Below are 12,893 nucleotides of genomic sequence, written 5' to 3' on the forward strand. Positions count from 1 at the left end.
ATTACACAGCCTAGAGCAGTATTGTGGGCAGAGGTGGTCCCTGATCTCCACAACTAGCCCCTTGCCAGAGGGAGGATTCTTTGAGACTATTGAAGTATCCCATCTTCACCAAATGGATGCCTTCTCCATTTCCCTTGGGGTCCGATACAACACACTGAGCTGCCCCCTCCACGTGGGTGCATACTCAGGTTCCAGCACCCAGTGCCTGGTAGCCCCTGGCATAAGGCTCCCCCTCCCACTTAGATTATAGCAGCTCATTCTAGGTATTTCTGCCCCACAAGCAACCTCCAAGAAATCATCTACTCTGCTTATCTAATATCATTTGGATTGAAATTGTCCATGAAGGAAAGAAGGGAAAAGGTGGGAAGAGGAGGAGAGGGAAGGGAAGGAAGTAAAGAACAGAAGGAAATGAAAAAAGTAGAGGAAGGGAAGAGAAAGAGCAATTTTTAAATGTTTGCTTTATTATAGAGAATATGGGAATAGTCTAAATTAATGGTAATTCCCACATTAGAAATTACTTCTTCTGAATCTGAAAATTACAGGATCTAACTGCTCACATTCACCTTCCTTTTCCTCATTGGTAAGAAAAGCTCACGTTGAGATATTCTTTTAATATGAAAAACTGAGAAAGGTATTTCTCTATGTCCTGTGGCAAAAGGTTTGCTGACCTAGGATGAAACACTTTCAGGGTCAAGTCTTCGGTCATCTTGTCTCTACTACCTTTTTCTGGTGAGCTCCTGCCTCTGGTTTTAGAAATGATAGGTAGAGGCAGCACCTACACAGTGTGATTTCAGGGTTATTGCGAAGTTCCAAATACCTGCTGGGCGAAAACATTTCCCATTGGTCTGACACATCTACACTCTCCCCTTCTACATACTCTGAAATTCCTAGGCTTTGTCATCCATTCTGCAAAGTACACAGACAGAACACACTCCTGGAATACAACACCCCAGAAAATCCTTATTCCAGTGCACATCTGTTGCCTGAAAGACAGAGGTCCTTTAAACATCTCCTATTGATGATTTATGCCACAAGTTCAATGAACATATCCCTGTTGAAAACCCCCTTGGGCCAGGTACTGCTGGGGAGATGGCAGTGAAGCAGACAGACATGGCGCTGTCCTCAGGGAGCATCCTAGCATGAATATGATGAAAACACAGGACGGAAGAGAGCCAGATATGGGCTAGCCTGATAAACCTTCTGGACACTTGAAGAAAATGGGAATTAGCTAAGTGAAAGGTTAGAGGGAGAAGGGATGGGGAGTGCTCTAGGCAGAGGGAAAGGAATATTCTCAATTTCTGACAGTGGAGGATGGTGGGAATAGAGAAAACAAGGAGGAGGGTGACCATAGAGGAGGTAAGGACTTAAGCAGGGAGGGGCTGGGTCCCAGAGGATCTTCAATGTCATGGTAAGATACTCCATCCCAAGGGCAGTAGAAACCAAAAGTATTTTCAGAAGAGAAGTAACATGCAGAGTTACATTTTTCAAAGATCTCTATGGATGCAGTATGGTCAATGGACAACTGGGTCAAGGGTCACCCAGCAAGGAAGTGGTTTCAGTGATCTAAGTGACAGATTCCGATGGCAGTGAGATGCAGAGGAGAAAACAAATGTAGAAAAACTTAGCTGTGAGAATTGCTAGAACATGATGATTCAATGCAGGAGGGAAGAAGAGTCTAGAATGATGCTAACGTTTTCCTTGGTAGTGTTCATAACAATTATGACTGAGTACTAATTTGAGCAATTATTTATTTAATGCCAACCTCCCACAAGATTTTAAGCAACCCAAGGACAGGGACTTATCTGAAATTCCTTACCCCTTACATACGTGCTCTTGCAGAGTGTGGCACATGACAATGTTTCAAAATGAAATATTGGCCAAGTTTCAGTTTTGGTTACAAGCAACTGGAATTATGGTGGTATTGTTCACTGAATCAGGGACATGAAGGAGGAAGAATTTTAAAGGGTGATTTCAGTTTTGCCTGCTGAGTGGCAGCACCTGTGAGACATCAATGTGAAAATGTCCTGGAAATGATTGGAAATGCAAGTCTAAACCTCAGGGAAACAGAATGGGTGGGCAGATGTGGGAATTCTGAGCACAGAGAAGGCAATCCAAGCCCTGGAGCATATTGAGAATGCAGGCTAGAGTGTGATGAGAAGAGGTCCTTAGAGAGCTCACTAAGAAGGAACAATTAAGAGCTGTGCAGAGAAGAAGCAGCCATACAGGAGTCTGAGAAGGGGTGGCCAGAATGTTCCATGTTAGAGGAAAACCAGGAGTAAATGGAGTCCTAAGACTTAAGGGAAGAATGCGTAAGAAGGAAAAAGGAGTCAATGGATTCCAATGCTTTGGAAGGTATGGATAACCAGTTTCAATATAGCAATGGACAAAAGCCATAGCAAAATAAGGTGAATGTGGAAGGAAAGAAATGGAGTTAGCAAACATGAGCAGCTCACGCATTAGCTGATCAGATTAATCAATCTTCTTCTCCCCCACCCTGCAGTTCTGAAGACAGACTCCGGGGGGCCTCACCCATGCTATGCAAGAGCTCTCAACCCTCTATGTCACCTTTCAAGGCTTTATTCAGGGAAGAGAAAATAAACAATTTGAGTTTCTTTAAAAAGAGAGAAGGTTGAGGGGCTGGAGTTGTAGCTCAGTGGTAGAGTGCTTTCCTAGCACGTGTGAGACACTGGGTTGGATCCTCAGCACCACATAAAAATAAATAAAAATAAAGGTTAAAAAAAGAGAAGGGGGGAGAGGGAGAGAGAGAGAGAGAGAGAGAGAGAGAGAGAGAGAGAGAGAGAAAGGTTGAACTTGACCTTAGTTTAACCTTTGAGCAGAAAACATGTAGGCTCAGGGACAGGAGGGGCCCTAAACCAGGAGGGAATGGAGGTAACTCTTTATTACATCATTTTGCCTCAGGTCAGCCTAATCTTCACCTTCAAAGAAGTTCAAAGGACTTACTCTCAGGACCTAGTCAACCAAGAAATGCCACCTTTCACAGTCAGATCTGGTAAGGTCTTTACACAAACAGCAAGAAGATAAAGCCCTCTTGAGAAATTTTAGCACATTTCTTAAGCTTGGCAATCTCTCCTTGACAACGAAGCTATCTAGTGGGGACAGCAAAGCATATTAAAAACAACCAAACCTCTGTCAGTTGAGAAATAGAAATGATTAGCGCAGCTCTTTTTGGCTCAGAGATGTGATTGCTGTGTGTCCTCATTCTGGCCCCTTATGTAGTTACAGGGATGGTGGAAGAATTAATAAAACCATATGTGTGAAGTGCTTAAAATCTTAATCTCAATGATAAAAACACAGGGTGAACTTCCTAAGGGTTTATATGTTAAACATTAATGCACAGGGCTATATACCACTGCAGGGTTATACATTCAGCCCATTGCTGAGGAGACCCTTCATGGAATGATAAAGTACATATTCTCTTCCTGATCTCAACATTTCTAAAATTACATGATCAGAAAAAGTTGTCACACACACAAAAAAATGCCTATCTAATCCTTTTAGGACAGAAAAAAGAGACCTTCAAATCATCCAGACATCTGAATTCTCAAACTGACTTCCTAGTGACCTTAGATCCTGACATCCCTGCAGTATGGAGCCTGCACACTCCACTACTTTCCCTGCTGTTAGCCAGTTCTCAGTTCCTTGTTTCTTACAGGTTGCACCTGTCTAATTTAAGGGGACAGGAAGAGTTCTCCCTTCCCTGCATGCTCTCTATTACACCATTTTCAGCACCTTGTAATCAACCTTGCTGTAGAAATGCTGGCTCAGAAAAGGTTAAAGTTGATTTGAGTAGAAATCTGAGCTCAAGAGTGCAGAGAGAGAAGAAGAATCTAGAATGATGCTAATGTTTTCCTTGGTAGTGTTCATAACAATTATTTATGTTAAAAATTTCTATCCAGAAAGCAGCATCACCAAGCTCTAAGTGATAGGTGTGTTGGTTCAGAAATCAGGCCAAATCAAGGAGAAAAGAAACAACAGAAAAGCTATCCTTTCCACATGCTTTCATAACTGCAAACATATATTTGCATGCCTGTTTCTCACAAAGCTCTGCTCCCAGTGTGGATATTTGTGATAAAAAGGATTAAGGGATTTAGAGATAAGCTCAAATATACCTAGGATTGGAGCTCCAAAAAGAAAAGTCTTCATTTCTCTTCGTCTTTACCCATGTATTCTACCCAGGAAAGTTTTTCTAAGTAAGAAACTCCTTCTGTGAATATTTCCATCTATCAATGCAATCTAGTAGAGAGCCCCTTAAGTCTGACTCTGAAATTCATTTATTCAACAAATACCTATTATGTGCCTTTTAAATTTTTTTTGTAACATTGCACCAAGCACAGCAGATATGGATGTGAATTAGATTGATCCTTGATTTCAAAGAACTTCTGGGTTATTAAAAAAAACACAAAGGATTCTGGAGACCTGAAGCATTTTCTGGAATATTAAGGTTATTATACATGGGTGTCCTCTGTAGATAAATTCCATCTTCTTACTCTCTGTACTGAAATCAAGACTCTGAGTCCAAATACACCTGTGTACACAAAGGACCTTAAATGACTAATTACACTGTTAAATTTTAAGCTGATTCCTGTGGCCCCTACCATCTCTCAAGACCATGGACTGTGTGTGCTTTTCCATAGTGCTGTAGAGTTTCTCTCCACCATGCGGCGCTACTGTTCCAAGTGCTGTTGGCTAGCCAGTTTAGAGAAGGACAAATTTTGAAACAAGAAGAATGAGAAGGGATGGGGGAGGGCGCCGGGAAAGTAGGAAGAATGAAAGGTTAAGGAAGAAAGTTAGCAGGCTATCTGCCACCTGGGGCTTCCTGGGTAACCCCCATCTGATCCATTTCAATTAGGAAAGTTATCCCCTACCCCCAGTGATTCATTATGGTTTGAGCCAAAAGTTCCCAATCCTGGCTGACTGGTAGAATCACCAGGAAAGCTTTTTTTTTTTTTTTTTTTTTTTTTTTTTTTGTACCAAGGATTGAGCCACATCACTAGCCTCCCCATTTTTTAAATTTTTATTTTTTTATTTTGAGACAGGGTTTTCTAAGTTGCTTAGGGCCTTGCTAAGTTGCAGAGGCTGGCTTTGAACTTGTAATCCTCCTGCCTCAGCCTCCTGAGACACAGACCAGGGGAAATTTTTAAAGATAATATTCCCAAGTTTTATCACAAGAATCTGATTCATAAGTAGCGCGCTCGCCTGGCATGCGTGCGGCCCGGGTTCGATCCTCAGCACCACGTACAAACAAAGATGTTGTGTCCGCCAAAAACTAAAAAATAAATATTAAAAAATTCTCTCTCTCTCTCTCTCTATCTTTAAAAAAAATTAAAATAAACTGGGATCTTGATCTCAGAGTCCTGCTCATTCATTCTCACTTTCTTTGAAAAAAAAAAAAAACAACTCACAAACACATAAGAAGTCAGCATGAGTGAGAGCTAGAAAGAGAGAGAGAGAGAGAGAGAGAGAGAGAAATAGATTTACAAAGAGTTTAGATACTTGAATAATCTGGCATAAAATTGAAAATAAATATTTTAATATACTTTTAAAAATAGAAAAAATCATAAATTCAAGTAAAGCTCAAAACCCTATAAAATAACAGCAAAGATTTTAAATAAAAGTATAAAATATATTGAAGCAAAATATATAATAATTGAAATTTAAAACTCAATGGATATGTTTAACAGCAGATTAGAAACCAAGACAAATGTGGAAAGCAGACAAAAAGAAACTGGAAGATGGATGTGAAGAAATTACCCAAAATGCAACACAGACAAGATATGCAAAAGATGAGAAAGAAAAAAGGAAGGATAGAGTGAAAAAATGTTAACATAGATTCAATTACAATCCCAAAATGGAGGGAAATAATGAAGTAAATGCAGTATTTTATTTTTAAAAATGACTGAGAATTTTCTAACACTAATGAAAAACACAAAGCCACAGATTCAGGATAGCTAACAAAGCACCATAAGTTTAAGTAAAAATAAACCATCATCTTTTTTTTGAACCAAGGATTGAACCCAGGAGTGCTTAACCAGTGAGCCACAACCCCAGCCCTTTATTTATTTAGAGACAGATTATTGGTGAGTAGCTTTAGGACTTTGTTAAATTGCTGAGGCTGGCTTTTGAATTGCAATCCTCCTGCCTTAGCCTCCCAAGCTGCTGGGATTACAGGCATGCACCACTACACCCAGCAATAAACCCATCTTTAAAAACACTATAGTGGAATTATAGAACACTCAAGGCAAACAGAACATCTTAAAAGCAGTCTGAGAAAATCACTAGTGACTTTCAAAGGAAAGAGTATTAGATTTACAGCTGACATTTTAACCAGAATGATGAAAGTCAGAAAACAGAATAATGATATTTTAACATGATCAAATAAAATAACTATAAGCGGGGCTGGGGATGTGGCTCAAGCGGTAGCGCGCTCGCCTGTCATGCGTGCGGCCCGGGTTCGATCCTCAGCACCACATACCAACAAAGATGTTGTGTCCGCCGAGAACTAAAAAATAAATATTAAAAATTCTCTCTCTCTCTCTCTCTCTCTCTCTCTCTCTCTCTCTCTCTCTCCCCCCCCTCACTCTATCTTTAAAAAAATAAAATAAAATAAAATAACTATAAGCCTAGGGGCTGGATTGTGGCTCAGCGGTAGAGCGTTCGCCTAGCACGGGCGGACCCAGGTTGGATCCTCAGCACAGCATAAAAATAAAGGCACTGTGTTGTGTCCATCTACACCTAAAAAATAAATATTAAAAAAATAAAATAACTATAAGCCTAGAATTGTAAATTAAAACTATCTTTCAAAAGCAAGAATAAAATGAAGACATTTCAAACAAAAACTGAGAATGTTTTCACCAACTGAAGTTTGCTACACAAATTCTAAAGGATACTTAAGGTAGAATGAAAGTGATTTATGTTTTGAGACAAAAGATACAATTATCAGCAAAGAAAGTAGTAAATATGTAGGTGAATCTAAAGAAGCAATGACTAGATGGAACTAATGATAGTTCTGTGTAGTTCAAATAAGACAAGATAGAACAAAATTACCTGAAAATAAAACCATAAAAATTGGGAGTCAGATCATTGGAGTTAAAATTTTTAACTTTAAAAGCATTATTAGATATAAAGAAGATCAATTCATTAAGGTCTTAGATGTTAACATTTTCTTGTTCTTACAGAAAAGTGTAAACAGAATATTTTATGACAATAACCAAGACTTTATAGTCCTTTAGAGTCTTTAAATAGTTTGTCATTTGAAATGTCAAGGGGTTGAAGTTGTTCAGTAATAAAATCAGGAGTAACAACTTTATGTGCAGGTAATAACAGTTTCATCATGACTTATTACCAGACGGATGGAGATTGTAAAGTCCATTAATTACAATAGATGCTATGTTGGTTTCCTATGGCTGCTATAACAAATTATCACAAGCATGATCCCCTTAAACAACACACATTCATTCTCTTACAATTCTGGAGGTTAGAAGTCTGAGATTGGTTTCAATGGGACAAAATTAAAGTGTCAGCAAGGACAGTTCCCTCTGGATGCTCCAGGGAAGACTGTTTCATGTCTTTTCTGGCATCTGGTGCTATGTTCCTGGTTCATGGATCTATACTCCATCTTCAAAACCAGCATCTTCAAATTTCTCTTAGCTTCCATTGTCACATCTCCTTTCCCCCTCTGATTCTGCAGTTAAACCTCCCTCCACCTCTCTCTTATATGGGTGATTTCACACTCATTAGTTGAAAAAATTAAGTGTGAGTAAGTATATTCAGAAACAAGAACTTTCATACTGCATTTAGGACTATGATGACAGGAACACTTTGGAGAAAATTTTTGGTTAAATCTGGTAAAGTTAAAGAGCCTATTTTTGGAAAAACAATTTCATTTCTAATTATGTGTTTTATAGAAACTCTGATACATGAGTTCCAGGAGACAAGACTATCTGAATAAAAGAAAACCTAAATAGAATAAATACATGGCATTCATAAAAGGAGTGCTGAACAGTAGTTAAAGAAACTAAGTTTCATATGTCTACATGAATAAATATATAAACAAGAAAAAAGGAAGATGCAAAACTATACATGGCATATGATTGCATTTTGCATAAATTTTGAAAACATTCAAGATAATGCTGTATAATGGTAATACATATATATCACAAAAACATGCATGGAAATTATAAACTCCAAATTCAGGATAGTGATATGTCTGGGAAGAGAATGACAGGATAGAATTAGAATGGAGAATGCTAAGGACTTCAAGTATATCTGGAATGTTTTATTTATTTTTTGATAGAGTTGGGTAATGGATACAGATATTTGTTATGTCTTAGTTCTGAATGATATAACTATTTTATATTTTATAATGCTCTTAATTTACTTAAGAATATGTAGAAAACCTGGGAAAACGGATATCTATAGAAATAATGAAGAAGTAGTCAAAACCCTACCCTCAAAACAATGAAAACTAAATCCATTTTTTTAAAATGTGAGTACTTATAAATCTTGAAGGAGATGACAGTTTTAAAGTTATATAATGTTTCCTAGGGTTTAGAAAACAATGGAAGTCCCCTAGCTCATTCCAAAAGACCTAGCAAATACTGCTACCAATGCAAAACAAGATCAGCACCTTTTTATTTTAAAAAAAGGGCAGGACAGTTTTATCTGTGCTCATCAATGAAATATCTGAAACTACATGTTAGAAAATAACCCATAAATGTAGTGAAATACTACTAATAATAGTGATCACAAAAGATTCATCCCAGAAATCCATGAATGGTTTTAAATTAGAATCTATATTAGTATAATTCACTAAATTAATATATTAAAGGACAAAGACCTATTATCATCTTCATAGAAACCCCAAAATATTTAATATGATTAAAAGCACAGAAAAAAATTAAAGCTCAGGAGAAATACTTAAAAACTTTAACAGCCTTACAAAAGATATTCATTCATATCAAACATCTCAGTTGATGCTGAAATATTAGAAATATTTCCACCAAAATAAAATAAAACTGGGAAACTTACCACAATTATTAACATTATATTCAAGTTTAGCCAATGCAACAAAAGAGGGGAAAAAATAAAGAAATACAAGTACTAAAAATAAACAAACGACAATTTGGGCCAGATGCAGTGATGCATGCCTTTAATCCCAGCTACTTTGGAGGCTGAGAGCAACTTAGTGAGACCCTGTCTCAAAATGGAAGAAAAGAGGGGGTCAAGGATGTAGCTCAGTAGTACAGCACTTGCCTAACATGTGCAAGCCCCTGGGTTCTATGCCAGTATAAAATGTATGTATGTATATATGTGTGTGTATGTGTGTGTGTATGTTCACAAGTTTTAGATGGCCTACTAAGCACATGCAGTTTTCACTCCTGCTGCAGGGAGCCTGCATTATTAAAAGAGTGACAAACAACATACAAATAAATAAAACTTAACAGTGGTGAAAATAACGAGGGGGGGCCTATCCACAAATGAAAATTTCAATTGACTTTAGAGTATGAATAAGGAAAACATAAATAATGAAGCCAGGAAGAGAAAACTACCACCTAAAGTCTGTGTAGGAGTGATACATCAAAGAGCACTAGCCAGTCCTATAGGATGCAGAAGAAGTTTTTAAGTGGGAAACACCAGACACAATAGAAGGGCTGATTAAGATGTACTCTCAGCCACCTTCTCCTTTGGGAAAAAAATACATAGAGTGGGGCTGGGGTCGTAGCTCAGCAGTAGAGAGCTTGCCTAGCACATGTGAGGTACTAAGCACATGTGAGGTACTGGGTTTGATCCTCAGCACCACATATAAATAAAATAAAATAAAAGGTATTGTGTCCACCTACAACTATTTCTGCCATTCTCTCTCATCCAAATTTCCAGGGAAGGAAAGACACCTGATTTGTTCAGCTGCAGCGAGTACCCATTTTGTTATAACATTTTGTGACTATGTCTGGTCAGGGAAGGCTGTCAGATGGTACAAAATTGCTGCTGGAGCCATCCCCATCCCAATAGCAGTAAGGTAACACTGAAGAGAGTCTTTATGAGCTGAGTAGATTTAAGCTATTATTTAGAATAATTCAGCAAATAACCTTGTATATTACATCTGGATAAACATTCTTAGTGTTTATCAGAATTAGTGGGACAAAGTATGCTAATGCTTGAAGTTTTAAGCTCACATCATCAGTTTATCTCAAAAGTACTAGATTAATTCACATTTCCATAAGCTGTACATAAAATGACCATTTAACAAAGCACAATGCCTGTGTCAGTATTGTGTCTTATTTTTTCAAACCTTTGCCAGGTGATAAGTGACAATGTCTCGATGTCTCATTATTATCTGTCTTTTTTCTTATAATTAATAAAACTGAACATTTTCTTCTATTTCATAGATACTTTTACTTCTGCATTTTTTGAATAGCCCATTCATAGGAATTAGGGTTTTTTTTTGTTTGTTTGTTTGTTTGTTTTTTGTACTACTAGGAATTTAACCCAGGACCTCATGTATGCTATGCAAGTATTCTACTATTAAGCTATACGCCCCTCGTCTTTTTCTAAATTTTATTTTGAGACAGGATCTCTCTATGTTATCCAGGATAGACTGGAACACCTGGGCTCAAGCAATCCTCTGGCCTATGCCTCTCAAATAGCTGAGACTACAGACTCAAATGCCACTGCCTCAGCAGAATTAGCAGTTTTAAAATTGGACTTTTTTCTTCATCTTAGTGGTTGTAATAGCTCTTTATATATTAAAGATATTTATTTTAAAATATATATGTTAAAAATACTCCTATTTCTATATATCTTCCTTTGTTTACAAAATATTTTTTTCTAATGCCTGGTTAACCTCAAAATGATGCTTTTCAGAAGGTGATGTGGCATATACCTGTAATTCCAGCTACTCAGAAGGCTGAGACAGTAGGGACTCAAGTTTGAGGTCAGCCTAGGCAACATAGTGAGAGCCTGGGCTCAAAAAAAAATGATGCTCTTTTCTTAAATATTGTCTCCAGATTGACTTTAGTAAGAAATTAAGTACTTTGAAGAGCAATAGATTAAATATTAGCAAGTGAGTCTTAACTACTTAGAAAGTTATGAAGTGGCAAGCTAATATTCAATCATAACAGCCTCCACTATAGTGAACAATTATCTAACTTCATCCTCTTCTATTCACTATTATAATTCAGTATTTGTCTTTTCTCACCCTGATATCTGCAACTGGAATAAATTGCCTCTGGTCTTGGCCCCATCTTTTATCACTGCCAAAATATAAGCCCCAGATAACAAATTTTATGTTGCACATCTTTAAACCCTAGTTTCCAGTTGTCTTAAAGATGGTAATATCAAAACTCATTAGCACAAGGCCTTTCATGTCTGTATCCTGTTTAATTTCCATGGCCTTTTTTTGTCTCTATGCTACACAAACTACAGCCACAGTAGACAAATTATAGTTCTCTAAAAGTGGACTGTTGCTTTACAGATTTGTAATAAGTTTTTCTATTCCCTCTCTAAGGACCTCCCTTCCTCTCTGTCATTATTAATGAGCTCATATTCAATTTATTTTAAGATTCAACTAAATCTTTGCACCTTTCTTCCTCTCTCCCTGTTTCTTTTGGTACAGTGTCTCTGCATTCCCACAGTTCTCCACATCTCTCTCTCCTTTGGCACTTTTGAGTGTTTACCTGTCTATTCTTCAGGGAGATTATAAATGTGCTGAAAGCCTTCTCTGTCACTCTAATTCAGCATTTTCTACAAGGTCTTATACATCACAAGTCATTAAACATTCACCAACTAAATATATAGACAAATTGATATTTCCATGTTTTATCAGGAAAAAGTACAATAAAACAAGTGTTTTATGTTTAGTTTATAACTAAATTTATAAATAGAGGTTAAATGATATAACAATGTCAGGATGTTAATAATAATTTAAAACAGCACTATCACAGTCATATTCAGTGTATTGCTTTTCTTTCCTCTGTCTTAATTTCCACACTTTTAAGTCCAAACTAATATTATCAAGCAAACGCCTTCAGAAGGTAAACTAGGATTGAAGAAATTAAGTAATCTGGTTGCAAAATGTTTCCATATATCAGTTGCTGATATGAAATCCCAGGATACCTGAGAATATCTTATTTTCAAACATCTATAATAGTAAAAGTTATTAAACAATGTCATTTAGCTCAATTTTAGAGGAATAATGCAAATGTGAGGGCACCAAGAGGAAATTCCAAAACTAGTGCTTGGAAATAGTGAGAAGAGATTAAAAGTGTTATAAAATTTAAAACAAAGTATAGTGGAACTCATGATTTCATCTATAATTCATTGTACCTAAGCCATTGCTACAGACACTCTATCTCATAATTCTCTATATTTCTCTAGCATCAAAGTGATTGAAATAGCAATACTTAAGTCAAAACTGAAATAAATTTAAAGATTGCCAATCTCTTTATTAAACTGAAAACAACCTAAATATTCAATAAAATAAAATTACTTGCACACTTGACAATTTGTACTTAATTTTGTGCAAAACAATAAATATTATTTTTTTCCTTTGTGGAAGAAATTCTAAGGGGATGTGACAGAGCCTCAAGGAACTTGTTTTAAATTAGCTCTCTTTTCACACAAAAACCACCCCAGTCTGCTATACCTCCTAAAAGTTTTTCTACCCTGGAGAAATTCTCTGATCAAGTAAATGGCAAGGACTTCCTGCCTGAGGAGGTCAGGGGAGAAGACAAGACTGGAAATGCAGGCACTGCTGTTTGATACCTTCCGAGGACTTGACTCTTGGTCTAAAATAGATCTATTACCTTTGTGGATGAAGAGAAAAAGAAGTACCCAAAATTGTTAGTGTGAGGGTCAAAACTGACTGAGCTCATCTC

This window comes from Spermophilus citellus (assembly GCF_964194105.1).
Source record: "Spermophilus citellus genome assembly, chromosome: 15".
In the NCBI taxonomy this organism is placed as follows: domain Eukaryota; kingdom Metazoa; phylum Chordata; class Mammalia; order Rodentia; family Sciuridae; genus Spermophilus; species Spermophilus citellus.